This window comes from Amaranthus tricolor, chromosome 8 (assembly GCF_026212465.1).
Source record: "Amaranthus tricolor cultivar Red isolate AtriRed21 chromosome 8, ASM2621246v1, whole genome shotgun sequence".
NCBI classification, from domain to species: Eukaryota; Viridiplantae; Streptophyta; class Magnoliopsida; order Caryophyllales; family Amaranthaceae; genus Amaranthus; species Amaranthus tricolor.
In genome coordinates, this window is record NC_080054.1 from 20,237,084 (window position 1) to 20,252,853 (window position 15,770).

Here is a 15,770-nt window from a genome sequence, read left to right on the forward strand (position 1 = left end):
GTTTTCAATTGCCGTTCAAAAAACGTTGAAGAAATCAAGGAAGTATTGAAGACTTAGCTTATTTTATGAATTTGACGGTTTTTGTAATTTATTTGATGTAATTTTTTGTAATTTAAATTAACTAGTTTAATGGTTGTTTAATTAAAAAAAAATTCGGAAATGTATTAATTTCAATTATTAAAGCTCAAACAATGTCAAACCCAATTTTCCCTCCAAATTTCATTCCATATACTTTATTAATCAAAAAGAGGGAATCATTAACAATTAATCCACTTACTTAAAAATACCCAACTACCACCTTTTACATGGACCCCACACAACCCTTAACATCCGTGCCCAACCTATATGGGACTATATAGAAAGATCGGAGGGAGTATAATTTAATTATTAGTTATTGAAAAAAAAATTGTTAATAAAAAAAACTTATTTTATTTTTTTTTAAAATTTTTGTTATTTTTTCAATTTCTTTTTTATAATTTAATTTTGTATTTATTTTTATATTTTTTTATGCAAAATGACTCGTTGAATATGTAAGATGTTATTTTGGTGCATTGTTAGCAAACACCCTTAATAATTGAGATTATTCATGTTTAATCCAAAGTTAAGCTTATTGCAGCGAAATCAGTAAAAAGTTGAATTATTCTGGGTGATTTTTTCTTAAAAATAAAACTAGAAATTTTTTTAAAAAATGTATAAAGTAGTGAAAATGTGATAAAATTAAATAAAAAATAAATAAATTATAAAATTAAATAATAAAGTAAGTGCATTACATGGATGATATTAAAAAAGAGACTAATGTATAGTTGAGATAAAACAAAAAGCGGTAGGATATAATTCTAATTAAGAAAGTACCGTAAAATGAATCAGATAATGAAAGTTGATACAAATTAATTGTAACGGAAAGAGTATCAAGTTGATTGTTAGATTTTTTTTAAAAAAATAAATATTTTAATTGTCAATGTCAATAGTAAATTAAATTAGTGATAGAAAATTAACGTCAAGAACTAGATTAAAAAAACCATTCCATGACCAAAAACTATAATTAAATTATGAAATTTCGTTTGCAAATTTTAAATATAAAAAATCATACCTAAATTTATAAGGAAAAAATATCAGAAATAATACAATTTTTTGTTTATTTCTCTACAATAATACCAACTTTTGATTAACCTTAATAATATCTACTTTGGGGGATGTTTTCCCAAAATATATCTAACATGTTAAAAATCAAACTATAGGAGATTATATGACAAAAAAATTTGGTAAATTAGTTAATAAACTAAAATTGGTATTATTCATGATTAATCAATAGTTGGTATTATTGTAGGAAAATTAATTAAATGTTGTACTCCATATATTATTCATGGTAATTTTTCCAATTTATTTTCTGTATAAAATGACACTTATTTTATGCTCCATATATTATTCATAAAAATAATACTTTTTCCATTTTATATTACTTGCACCAAGCTAATTTTTACACTGTTTATTATTTTATAGTAATTTACATATTTTGGCCATAGTATAATGTAGGCTATAGGCATGTAGCATAGCGAAATTCAAGGGGTTGATTAAGATTTAAAAATGAAAAAATGAACAGTGATAATTTTTTGATCATGAGTGCAGGGGATAGTGATAATTTTTTGGTCATGGGGGTAGGGGTCGGGATAGTAATTATTTTTTGAACATAAAATTATAAAGAAAACATACATAAAAAGTAAATTTTGATGTTATTTTATCATGAGCGGCAATTCTTTAACGTGTATGTATGTACCAGAAATAATATTGTCTGCTTATTTTCATGTATAAATCAATTGAGATTTTAATTAATTAATTCTATTGCATTATTTTCTAGTATTAATTTTTATTAATATACAATTAAGATATCAATTGTAAAAAATAATACATTGAATTAACGAAAATAGTCGGTATCCCGATATACCGACTGAATTATAATTGTTTTTGTTAGTTAAAATAAATGTAGGCGTTAAATTCATCTATTTTAATTATAATTTAACATAGCATTTGTAGGTGTTTAACAATTGGAATTCTGATTGATCTAGCTAGTAGAAATTTAGTTAGAATTTCGACTGTTTTACTACTAATTTTTAGTCAGGAATTTCCGACAAATATTTTGTACGAAATCATTTGTGAATTTCAAAAACCAAAATGCTGGACTTTTTTCCAAATTCACCTTTTAAAAAATCATTTTTCCAGACTGATTTATGACTATAAAATAGTCGGAAATCAATTGGAAGACATTGCATATGAACCCTTCAGCTAGCCTTTTCAGACGGAAGTTCAATCGAAAGTATAATATTTCGGATATTTCATGATATACCACTGAGTTTCTTCGAAATTCACCATATACCACACAAAATGTTTTAATTCACCATATACCATTGAGTTTTCGTCCGTTAGCACAGAATACCATTAATGGCAACTGCCGTTAGTGTGTCGTTTGTGGTAAATTATTAATTCACCATATACCATTAATTTTATTTTTTTTGCGTCAAATACCATTTTTTGCGTCAAATCTGATGATAGCTGATATCCGTATGTATCAAGAAACGGCACACTAAAATTGCATTGGTAACAATAGCTATGCTATAGAAAAAGGCAGATATCCGAAGCTACTATATGAATGTTTCTAACTCATCATAACTCATCAAGGCACACGCAAGTATACATGTTTGTGACATCGCGTGGCTAAAATAGGCTACGTTTACAAGCAAATTCAAAAGAAGACATCACTTCAAGCAGGGAAACCCTAGACAAGTTGGTAGTTTACAAGCAATAAAGATGATTAGAAAAATTTAGTCTCTATGCCCAGCATATGAAACGCAAGTTTCAAGGTGTGCAACCATGGATGAGTTCGTCTACAGATTATGCCTATCCCTCACCAAATTTGAAAAACTAGTTCAGCTCACAAGTCATCAAAAAATGCAGCATGCCTCTTTAGCCGCAAACTTAAAAGAGTCGTGACAAGCAGTTTTAAAGATTACAATCTTATTATTGATTAAGTTATCTTGATTAAGAATTTAAGATGAAGCATATTGAGAAACGCTGCAACCATGGGCACATTAAGGATTACGGAACATGTGCTCCTCTGTAAAAATGAGCAGTAGATGTCATGTTTTATCAAGATATGAACCAAGATCAAAGCTCATTCAAGTCAATTGCTTGTAAAAGCACTCATTTATCCTACAGAGATGCTCTATTATACTAAAAGCCTTATTAAAAAGATAGTAGAAGAAAGGAAAACAACAAAGAAATCAACCAAAATGGATCACGTTCAACCCCATCACAGACTCGTGTTCCGAAAATTCAGCAACTAGGTTTTCAGCTATTGTCAGATTTGACGCAAAAAATGGTATTTGACGCAAAAAAAATAAAATTAATGGTATATGGTGAATTAATAATTTACCACAAACGGCACACTAACGGCAGTTGCCATTAATGGTATTCTGTGGTAACGGATGAAAACTCAATGGTATATGGTGAATTAAAACATTTTGTGTGGTATATGGTGAATTTCGAAGAAACTCAGTGGTATATCATGAAATATCCGTATAATATTTATTTTTTTGTGGACTAGTTTCCATTTCATTTTATATTTATTTATAAATATAAAATATTCTATGACTAATATTCTATTCGTTTAAATTTTTTGTCGACTAGCCTCGGGGATCGACGAACCCGCTGGATGCATTTTAATTGTATGCCTAGGTCGGCTAAATCTTGACATGCCTTTAGATGATCTTTTTCTATGTGTATGACATTCAAATTGTGTTGGATCATGTTTTTTCTTCAATACAATAGATTTCAAAATATGTTTTTCTTCTTCCAACACAGTGAATGTTGATTTACACATTATAATTAAATGTATCCTCTTCAACTACCCTTAAAAACCCAAATCGATTCAACTCATCTCTCGTACAAATATGAGGTCTGTTATTTTCTTCAACAATTTTATTTTTGAAATTTCTCATGTTTCTGCAATACGGATGCCTCATATCTAAAAATCTCTTATGAGAATCAAACCATTATATGTTTCTTCTATGCCTTAAGTATGCAATATGGACGAGTGTGCACATCATATGTACTCCACCCCGACATCATTGAATAAAATAGGTAGTCTTTGATTGTCCATATCAACGTTGCACAAAATTGAAAATTTTCCTTAAAGACGTCGAACGTATGGATCGCATCTTCCCACAACAAGTTTATCTCAAGTATCAATGATTTTAGGTACATGTCAATCGTGTGTTTAGAATTGCTAAGATGAAACACGATCAACTTTGAGAACATATACTTCTTCTTCATGAACATTCAATGAGGAGGGTTGTATAGAGTTAAGATAAATGTGCCACGATGAATATTATTGACTCGAACTACCTAGTGGATTGAAATCATATGTACACAACACCAGTCTCACATTTCTCGTCTCCCTCACGAAGTCTAGATGTGTCGCATTAAATGTCAACCATGCTTCAGCGTCTGATAGGTGTCATATCTCTCCATCTTCCTAGTGGTGCTGGGCGTGACACCTCATGTGACTAGCAATTGTCGCAGAAGAATACAATTGATGTAACCTGAGGCCAAGAGGAAAGTAATGGGAATTTTTTCTAGGAGCTATATCATAATTGTTGTCTCTTATCCTTCTAGTGATAAGTGTAATTATTTACACTTATTTATATCATTTTATACTCCTAAATGATGATCTTTGTTAGTAATTTAGTGTTTATTTTGAAAGTTTATGCTAATTTACACATATTCATGGTGATTTTGAGTGGTTTGATTATTTTAAGCATAATTCTTATAGTTTTAATGATTTTTACTAAGGGGATTTTAGCTCGAATGAAGACGTTTTACAAAGATGAGCGAATAGAAGTGTATTTATAATGCAACATTTTTTGGTGAAATATGATACAAGTTCATTCTTTTGTTCATAACTTTTGATAGAAAGATTGTATTAACGCAAGGTTTGGGGCATTGAAAACTAGACTTCAAGAGCTTTCCAACGGTATATTATACGCCTAATTCTGATAACGAGTAGGAAATGACAAGTTGTCGCCTAAAAGCTACGAGTTGCCGCAAAGTGTCAGAAGTTGATGTTTGTAGGCAATAAGTATGTGACTGGTCGCCCCATAAAAGCAACGACTCGTCATCGGGCCACTTAAGCCGCCAGCACACGTTTTCTACTACTTTAGTTTTAATATTATCTTAATTTGTTTTTATTTGAGGAAGTTATAAGGGTTAATTTAGTGATGAAAAAAGGGAAAATTAGGTTAATCTAATAGAGCATAAATAAGGAGATCAAAACCCCTTCTTCTTTTTCTTTTTCCTTCTTTCTTCTCTCTATTATATTGAACACATTTTGAATTCTTGTAAGCTTTCTTTAGCATTCTAATTTTTGTCATTTGATTGTTTTCTCCTTATTAGTTTAATCTTCTTTTGTCAAATTTTAATTGTTTTTCCTAGTAGTAATCATTAATAAAAGTAGTACTTTTTCTCATATCTTGACTTTTAGATCTTTTTAATTGTGCAATTTCATTTGCTCTTTTGTTATTTTCTTTACAAGTATCATTAATACCTTTATTTATCATGTTTAGTTTCATCTTAGGATTTTCATTCATTAATTTTATCATGCTTAGTGAGTAGACTCCTTTTCAAGGGTTAGCATTTGAAACTATAATTCAAAGTATAATTAGACCATAAAAAGCGTTTACAAATTTAGGCTTAAAGTGGTTAAATTGAGCTAATAATCCTAAATCAAATATATTTTGTTAAACTAACCAAAATAACGAGTGTGTGAGATTATGATTAACTTTGCTTTAGGGAAAACTTTAGTTAAATTCTTATTTTAATTAATAAAACGAGCGTATGAGAATTGAGTTAATAGGGTTAAAATCTGATAGTTAATTAAAAGAGCAGGAGTTTAACATTAACGAAATGTTTTTTAATCACATAATTAATCCAACATTTTATAGACACTGATAGAAGTTTAATCATACAAGGATTTGGGGATTTCCAACACCCTAGATTTCATTATCATATATTTTAGACCAATTTTCATTGCATTTTTAGATTATTAGATACACAACTTTCATCATTTATCTTTTTCTACAAGCAATATAATTAGTAAAGATTAGTGATTGTCTTATCTTAGCTTCCTTATGTTCGATCCGCTGCTACATTTTCATCCTGCACTTGCGGTAAATAAAATGTCACACCATCTAGAAAGCCTACAAACGTCACGATGAGCCACATTCCCTCTACATTTCCAATATATCATGCACTCATTAAGACAACAATCAAAATTTCAACCCACAATCGACCAAGACCTGCAATCTATTTCTTTGTATCGTATAAACTATTTGTCATTCTATTTACTTTCAGCAAAACTTTTCTCATTAGTTGGCTGTACTCATCATACAATCTCTCAAGAATATGAAAGTTCGTCTGCAAACTCGTCATTCATCCTATCTTTGAAATTTGAGTATGACTTACACAACCAAGGTACAATTGTAAATTAACAGCATGCAATATAATAAAGAAGAGTCTTGATTGAGGGTTCAAAACTTCTTCAAAATGTAACTATGATAGTACGTCATCCTTGATATCGTCAGACTGGGGTATAGTATGATGATGCGTGTAATTGGAAATTTAAAGTACTCACAATTGCATCGTATAGTCACTACATATTGTTAGCTACATTTTATCTCTATTTTTACTCCTATAAGTGGCTTGTTTAGCATGAGGAAAATATATATTATTGCATTGTTTTATTGGATTTTACGCTTGTTTTGTTGCTTTGGTGTTTTATTTCTTTCAGGATCTAATTATCAAAACCGAGCACAAACTAGCCCCTTTTTGTTGCATACATTACTCACCTAAATGCCGAGGGCTCAAAGAAGTTAAACATCATGAGCCAAGCCACAAGAACAAGCCAAAAGAAGCCAAAGTAGACCTACTCGACCAGAATTAGCTTGAGCCAAGGTAGCTCGAGCAGTTCAGAAGCTGAGTATCACATTCCTGAAGCTCGCTCGACCGGTCGAGCGAGGTGGCTCGGGTCGACCGAGTTGCAGTCAATCTTCTAGTAGCTTTTGATCATTAGCAGAATTCAATTCAGGGGTACAGGACATCCGCTCGACCAGGTCGAGCAAGATGGCTCGAGTCGAGCGGAGCTAATTTTCACATTCTAACCAATTTTTGAAGTTTCGGATATCGTACATGATGGTGGCTCAACTGGTCGAGCAGGCTCTGCACAAGTCGAGCGAGATGGGCGGCAGTAGTTGTTGCGATCTTTTTAAATATCACTTGAGGTCCAATCACATTTACTCCTTTTTCGCTGCTGCCAGGACTGCTTAGCCACCCTACCCTGTCAATTAGGGGTGGCACCTCCCTCCTACAACCTTGGGGTGGTGGAGCAATCATGAAACCACCACCCCCACTTGCTTTGAAGGCTATAAATAGAGAAGAGTAAGATGGAGCTCAACATCTCAAATTTCACCCTTCACTGTGAGTAACTTTTATGTATTCTTCATAGCTTAGCTTTCATTTCAATCAAAAATTAGTATTTAGCATTATTTCTCTTTCAATTCAATAAAAAACTTTCAATTTCCAATTATTATCTTAATTTCAATCCTCTATTGTAACATTTTACAATTTGGATTCTTCATCCATTGATGTATTATTTTTGAAGCTTTTGGAAGGTATTACTTTGAATCATCAACAATCATCTTGTTCATCCTTAGATTGAACCCAAAAGAGTAAATCCTATCTTTTGCTTATTATTGTTTTCAATTCATGTCATCTAGTTATCTTTGATTAATTGCTTTTAGTTTCATATATTCATACTTGTAGTTCTTCAACTTATATTGCATTCATCTTTTTTAGAGTACTCTATTTTAATTCATTCATCTATGGTTCTTGGCTTATTTGCGATTTACAATCTCCATATGAGCGTGAGTGAGTAGTTTAATTTTGGCTTAGGCTAGGCATTATGACCTTGTATGCAGTCTAAATTGCTTTCTTTACTTTTGGCTTGTGTTGTTTATGGTTTACGATGAATTTTGCTATCATGTGTAGTGTCGTTGAATTGAGAGCGAGAGTTGATTTTTGCCGATAATATATGCTTAAAAATTAAGTCATCTCCATGAGAATAGGTAAATGCTTTGATTGGAAATGTTTAATGTATACCTTATGCCTTAATTTATGCTTAACTCCATGAGAATAGGTAGTTGAGTATAATTTAGGAAGTGTTTGTTGCTCAAGAGAAAACATTAGTATTTATGATACGTTCTTCCCCATAACAAAACATCTATGATCTTAGGCTAAAGTTTAGTAAACACTACTTTGGTGAGAAACCCTAGCCTATGCCTATTTAGTTTATCGATCATTTTATCCTTGCTTTAGTTCATTGCATTCTTATTTATTTTTTTGCTTCATTTTCATTAAGTATTTTTAATTGCTTGCTTTAATTATTTCTACCACCGAACACCATATTATACGCTTTTGAACATACTAATCGATCGAGAAATTATTGACTTAACCCCCACTCCCTGTGGATTCGACCGGTACTTGCCGTCGTACTAGGCTACGCCGTGCACTTGAGGTATTACTATTGAAGAAAGTAAAGTCCCGATCACATATGCAGAGTTTAGATTGAAAGTTGGTTATTTGGAAATTTAATTGGTTGTGCTTCGACTAACGATGAAGGACAATAGGAAATTTAGTCGGAATTTCATGTTTTTGGTAGGTGGGTTGAAATTGCGACTAACATGATAATGTTGATATTTTTATCAGAAATTTCCAACTAATTAGTAGGTGTTTAAACTTTTTTGTAGTGTTAAGTGTTAGCAAGAACTCCTAAAGTAGAGTATGTGGAAGGTAGTAAGAAACCAAAGGTAGCCTAAAATTAAGTGTTGAGGTGTTAAAAGGTAAGCATCAACAAATACTCTAAATTTATTGTGGTTGATATACTTTTCTGTCTTTTCATAAACAACTCTTACATTGATTATTGTGATTTGCGATATAGTCAAGTTTAAAGACACATATACAATACTACTCCCTTCGTTTTTTTATTGTATTTCTTGTTTATTTTCTGCATAATTATTTTTAAAGTAAATTTTGAACATTAATATTTTTAAGTATGTATAATAAAAAATAAAAAAATATATATATAATAAAAATATACATGAAGACAAAACAAAATCTCACATGAATATATTTTATCTAGTTACTAAATATTCAAAACGAGAAAAATATTAGAGAACGGAGAGAATAATATGGATTATGGAATAATGGAATGGAATGTTAAGTACATATATGGACCAGGTAGTAAAGTGATTGAAGACCACTCCTATTTCCTAAACTTGTAGTAGTATGTATAGCAGATTAAAGATAAGTATTTATTACGCTATATTATCTATGCCTATACAGAAACTTATGACCATACTAATAATTAATTTATACTCCCTTCTATTCACTTTAGGTTTCCCATTTGACTTTTTACGGATTTTAAGGAGAGTCAAAAGCGGGACCCTAAAGCTAGAAAAGAGAGTGATATCATGGGTTTTTAATGTAAGGGAGGAAAATTAGTATAGGTAATGGAGGGTATAATTGAAAATATGATAAAGCTACTAAGGGCATAAAAGTCAAAAACCTATACCAAAAATAGAAATGGGACAATTAAGGTGACTTGACCATAAAAGGAAATGGGACACATAAGCTGAATAGGAGGAAGTACGAAATAACATTGGAGAGATTTAAAGTACGATGAAGTAATATTTTTTTAATTACTTGCTGAAAAGGGGTTAAATAGCAAGTTGCACAAACCCAAAGGAAATCAGAAAATTATTTTTTCAACATCATTTTACTCCATTATTGAAATTAGAATTTGTAAATCAAACAATGTTATATCCGTTTTACTTAATGTAACATCCATACTTTGATATCGTTGCAAAAAATGATTTAATTAACAAATTGTTTGGTTGTACTTTATTTAATTCCCATGAAATTATAAATTGCTAGGTAACAGAGAAAATTATATTGTGTTTGGTTGACTAAGAAAATTAATTAACAACTAGAAATTTGAAAATTTATAACGTGTTCTGCTAGCAAATTATGATAGAAAAAAGGGAGTGGAGGGGAAAGGACGAGAGGAAAAGGAAGGGGAGGGAAATAGAGGGAAAATGTTTCATTGTTTATATAGGGAGAAAGTGGAGAGAAAAGAAAAGAATTTCATTTTCCTTCGTTTCAAATCTTTTCTCTTATAGAAAAAATTAAATATTAACAAAATGAAGGGACTTAATCCCTTTAAATCTCTTTCCTTTAATTCTCTTTCTCTTATTGCTATTCAAACAAAAAGATGTTCACCTCTCCAAATTATTTTCTTTCTTTTCCCTCCATCTTCATACATCCAAACAAAATTTGTGAGGGAAGTGAATTCCATAAATTGTAGGAATTCAATCACTACGGCACCCTTTGGTTATTAGAAATTCTTGTGTTCATTGTAATTTTTCATGTGCTAAATATACACAAAAATAGACTTCCTATAAATTGTATGAAGGGAATGATTTCCTAGGAAAACAAACTTGGTATGGTAATTAAATTTCAATGTCAACCAAATGATGTAATAAGTTTTTTAGTTGACCAATTGGTTCCTTTCCAAAATATCAAAAGCTGGTACTATGCAAGTTTGTAGATTTAAATTTCATTCATTTTTTATTTTGATCAAGTAAACTATTTAGTGTCAAGTACGAAGATATGAGAAGTATTTGTATTGTATTTACACTTTTATCCCAAATAATTGGAAATTTAAAATTTAAATTAAGTGAGTAAAATATCAAAATCAATATATACTTTAGAGTTAATATTGTATAACTTAAAACTTCCATTTTAATAAATTTTAATTTTTTTTTCTAAATTTATTAAGCTAACAACTCGATAAATGAAATAAGAACTTAGAATGATTTACAAATTAACATTCTTTTTTTCTTGATAAATTAAAAGGAATATGAAGCAAAGGTGACACATACATAATATATTGTTATCTTTAAAGAAATTTATTGCTATGTTTGGGAACAATATTTTTATTTGAAAATTAGAACCGACTCAAATTTAATATTTGGTAAATTGATGAGATTGATTTTGAATTTGAGTCAATTTCATCATTATTTTAAAATTAGGTAAAATTGAGAATTTAAAAATGACTTTTCAAATCTTTTTGTTTTCAAATTCTTTCCTTTATAATTTCATAATTAAAATCTACAATTTAAAATGAATTACTAATTTTCAAATACAATCTTAAGGTTTAGTAAGAATTTTGTTGTACATTATTAGAATCTTAACCGCAGGATTCTAATATTTTTATCTTTAACATGGTAAGCGCAGTTAAAGCATTTATTTTTGTTGTTGATTTTTTTAATCCGATATGAAAATTTAACTGGACATGCTATTTTTATTTTTAATTAAAATATAGTTAATTAACATCACCCAAATCATATACTAGAATTCTTAATTTGGGTATAAAGCAAACCAATTTTCACATGCTACTTAGCCTTTTCTTTTTCCATTGATATATAAAGTAGTTCATATATTCAACGATTATTTGGATAATTAATTGATTGATTTTCAATATTTGTTGAATCTAGATATTTGTCTTCTAAAATTCAACTCCCCATCAAAATTTTGATTGATTTAATTTTATTTATTTTTTAAAACTCTACATCGTATCATAATTAAAAAAAAATGTCAAAACTATTAGTAATTTAAAACGAAATAAATATTTCCTTCTTTCTACTATACTTGTTAGATTTAACTTTTTGCGTAATCTAATAAATCATTTTGGTCATTCATATATTAAACTACACAAATCTAAAAAATTAATATTATGAAAGTATGTGATTAAACAATTCAAATAAGATTCCACTTAACTATATTTTTTCTTATAAATTAGCCGTAATATATAAAATAAGCTGGAACGATTAATAGTGTCAAATATATGGCCAATAGTTTAAATAGAGGCAATAGGAGACAATAGTAGCAAAGATGAGAAAGGACAGTGAGTACATAGTATAAGCAATAAGGAATAAGCATAGGTCTGCCCACGCCACTGCAGCATTGTCTACTCCTTACCATGAACTGTCAATTTTAACTCCCCAATCTCCTCCATCATTGCCAACTGAATAAAGCCAATCTCCTCTGCCTTCATCTTTGTCTCTTCTTTATTATATCTCTTCCTACTTAAATATATTCTCATTCCCCTCATTTTACATGATTTGGATTGGATGAAAAGGCTTTTAAAATTTGATTAAAATGACGCAAAATAAGCTGAAAAACTATAGTACTCTTATAACATCATATAGGAATGTGCTTCAACTATCAAGGAATCTTTAACCCGTTTATTCTAACTCTATCAGAATAGCAAAACATGGGAATGAAATATAAATGAAAATGATATTTCTTGAATTAGAAAATAAATGGAAAATTAGGTGGTAATCGAACATTAAACCTTTAATAAAAAGTGCTAGACATTTAACATGCAGAAAACTAAAATCTTTCCAAGACTCAATTATTGACATGAAATGAAACAAGTAAATATCGAGAAGAGAAATTATACCTTAATTCGTAGCGTGAATCCACTAGCTAATATAAATATAAATATAATACCGAGACAATTATTGTCATCCTTATTTGGTCTTATTTGGTCTGATCATGTTCCTAGGACTTATGAGATGAATTGAATAACAAATGATTATCTCCTTATCCATCTGAGCATGGCAATGCATTTTACAATTCCAACTCTCCGAGTGGCCTGAGACTAATAACTCAAAAAGAGGATGACAATTCCATCTTGTTAGACTGCATCAAAGGACAATAATTCTCACATACAAAGTCAGTAGTGAGAAACTCAAGTCTAAGGATTCTATTTATAAGTCAATTTGAGATATTCTTATGAAGCTAGTGTTCTTAAAGAATACTCAAAATGGGTCATGTTCAAATGGAGATACTCAACCTCTATCAATGTGATTGACTAGACATCCAATGTCTCTATGATATGTGAACACATCATCAATCAACAACATTCTGACCATTATAGGTAATTGGCGTCCAACTCAACTACCTGACCAAGGACCTAAAATAATCTAAGTTCTGTAGTTCACATTACAGGGTTCATTTGTCAGATACATCTAACAACCTATATAGACTTTATACATTATAGTTTGGACTTCATTTAATACTAAACCATCATTAAATGAATAAGTATAATACTTTAAAATAATCATGAATGTCATATTACATTGAAGATCACTGCAAATGTAACATAAGTTATATATGTGTCTCATACACATAACTGACATCTAAACTATTGATGTCTATTCCAACTAAATGCATCTCATAATTTTATTGATACAATGGTTTAGTTAATAGCTATACTAACCTAATAAAATTTACACTTCTAGTTTACTTAACATCATTTGTAGAATTTTCTATAGTTCAGTTGGAACTCCTCCGACTAACATCACTTTCGATCAGATTAAAGAAGTAACTAGATTTTGATCAGAAACGTTCTTATCTGTAAGAAAGTTAGCATCTGTGTAACCCTTTACACATAATTCAAATACACCTCAAAAAAAGAAGAACTTATTCTTAATCTTGTTAAGGTGCTTTAAGATGTCCAATGGTCATTATTCGGACACGGTCGGTATCTTCTCTTCATGTTGAATGCACACGAAAACATTTGGTCTGGTACATATCATAGCATACATGATAGATCTAATCGCAGAAGCGTATGGAATCCTGCTCATCTTCTCGAGCTCATCAGGTATCAATGGACACTGCTTCTTGCTAAGAGACATGCTATGAGACATGGGAAGAAAACCCTTCTCAAAGTTTGCCATATTGAACCTTTTAAGGACCCTATCAATAAAAGTCTTTTAACTAAGCCAAATCATCCGTTTTAATCTATCTCTATAGATTCGGATGCCCAACATGTACTGAGCCTTTCTAAGGTCTTTCATAGAGAAACAACTACTTAGCCAAGCCTTTACAAACTCCGAGCATCAATACATTGTTCACTACAATCAGTATGTCATCCACATACAAAACTAAGAAAACAACAAAAAACTCCCATTGACTTTCTTGTATACACAAGGCTTATGCCAGCCATGTCAGTTTTTATCTTATAAATCCACTTGCACTCGATCGGTCTAGCATTTTAGGCAAGTCAACCAAGTTTCAAACTTGATTGTCATACATAGACTCCATTTCAGATTTCATTGCTCTAAGCCATCTTTTAGAGTCAAAACTCGTCATTACTTCCTTATAGATAGTAGGTTCCTTCTTATCCAATATAAGGATTTCATGACTTTCATGAACGAGATAACCCTCCATAGGATCTCTCTATGGAGGTTTACTCTGCCTACTAGTCCTACAAATTAGGACATCCACCACCTCAGTAGGTACAACTGGTACCAAAATTAAAGCTCCCAAAGGAGAAACAATCTCTCCCACTGGAGGAGTGATTTTTGGCTGATCATCTTGAACTTCTTCATGAGAAAATTTTTCCCACTTGGCTTTTGAGAAAGACATTCTCTTTCTAAAAAGACACCTTTGCGAGCCACAATCACTTTATGCTCACTAGGGTTGTAGAAGTAATATCACTTGGTTTCTTTAGGGTAACCCACAAAGAAAACCTTATCAGATCTAGGTTCAAGCTTATTTGTTTGTAAACACTTTACATATGCTTGACAACCCCAAATCCTTAGAAAAGACAACTTTTCCTTTTCGTAACTCATATGGTGTCTTATCGACAGCTTTAGACGGAGTACGATTTAAAACATGACCCGCTGTTAGGAGTGCATAACCCCAAAATGAAATAGGAAGATCGACTAAACTCATTATTGAAAAAACCATATCTAACAAGGTCCGATTCCGCCGCTCAGAAACAGCAGTTAATTGTGATGTTCCAGGCGGGGTTCGTTGTGAAACTATTCCACAATTTTTCAGATGATCAACAAAGTCTTGACTCAGATATGCACTACCTCGATCTGATTTAAGTGTTTTAATCGTCCTACCAAGTTGATTATGTACTTCATTCTGAAATTCTTTGAACTTTTCAAAAGATTCAGATTTATGTTTCATTAAGTAGACATATCCGTATCTACTTAAATCATCAGTAAAAGTAATGAAGCGTTCATACCCTCCCCTAGCCAAGGTACTCATAGAATTACATACATCTGATTATATTATTCCCAATAAGTCACTAGCTCTTTCACCATGTCCATTAAATGGTGATCTGGTCATTTTTTCCAAGCAAAGCAGACTCGCATACTTCATATGATTCAAAATTGTCTAATAGTCCATTTTTTATGGAGTTTTTGGATGTGTTTCTCATTTACATGTTCTAAATGACAATACCAAAGATAAGTATGATTAGAATCCTTTGATTTTAGTCTTTTAGAATTGTTTACGTGATAGTTTTGTTTATCAAGATCTAGGATGTAAAAGCCATTTATGCAACGACCTACACCATAACAAATTTCAACTTTATAAATTGAAAAGCAACCATTCTTTGTTACAAATGTAAAACCTTCAGAATTCAACATTGAAATTGAAATCAAATTTCTATTCCTAAATGGAACATGATTACAATTATTAAGTTTTAACAAAAATCATAAAGGTAAAGATAAACAATAAGATCGTACGGCTAATGCAGCTACTTTAGCTCCATTTCAACGTGTAGGTCAACTTCAACTCAA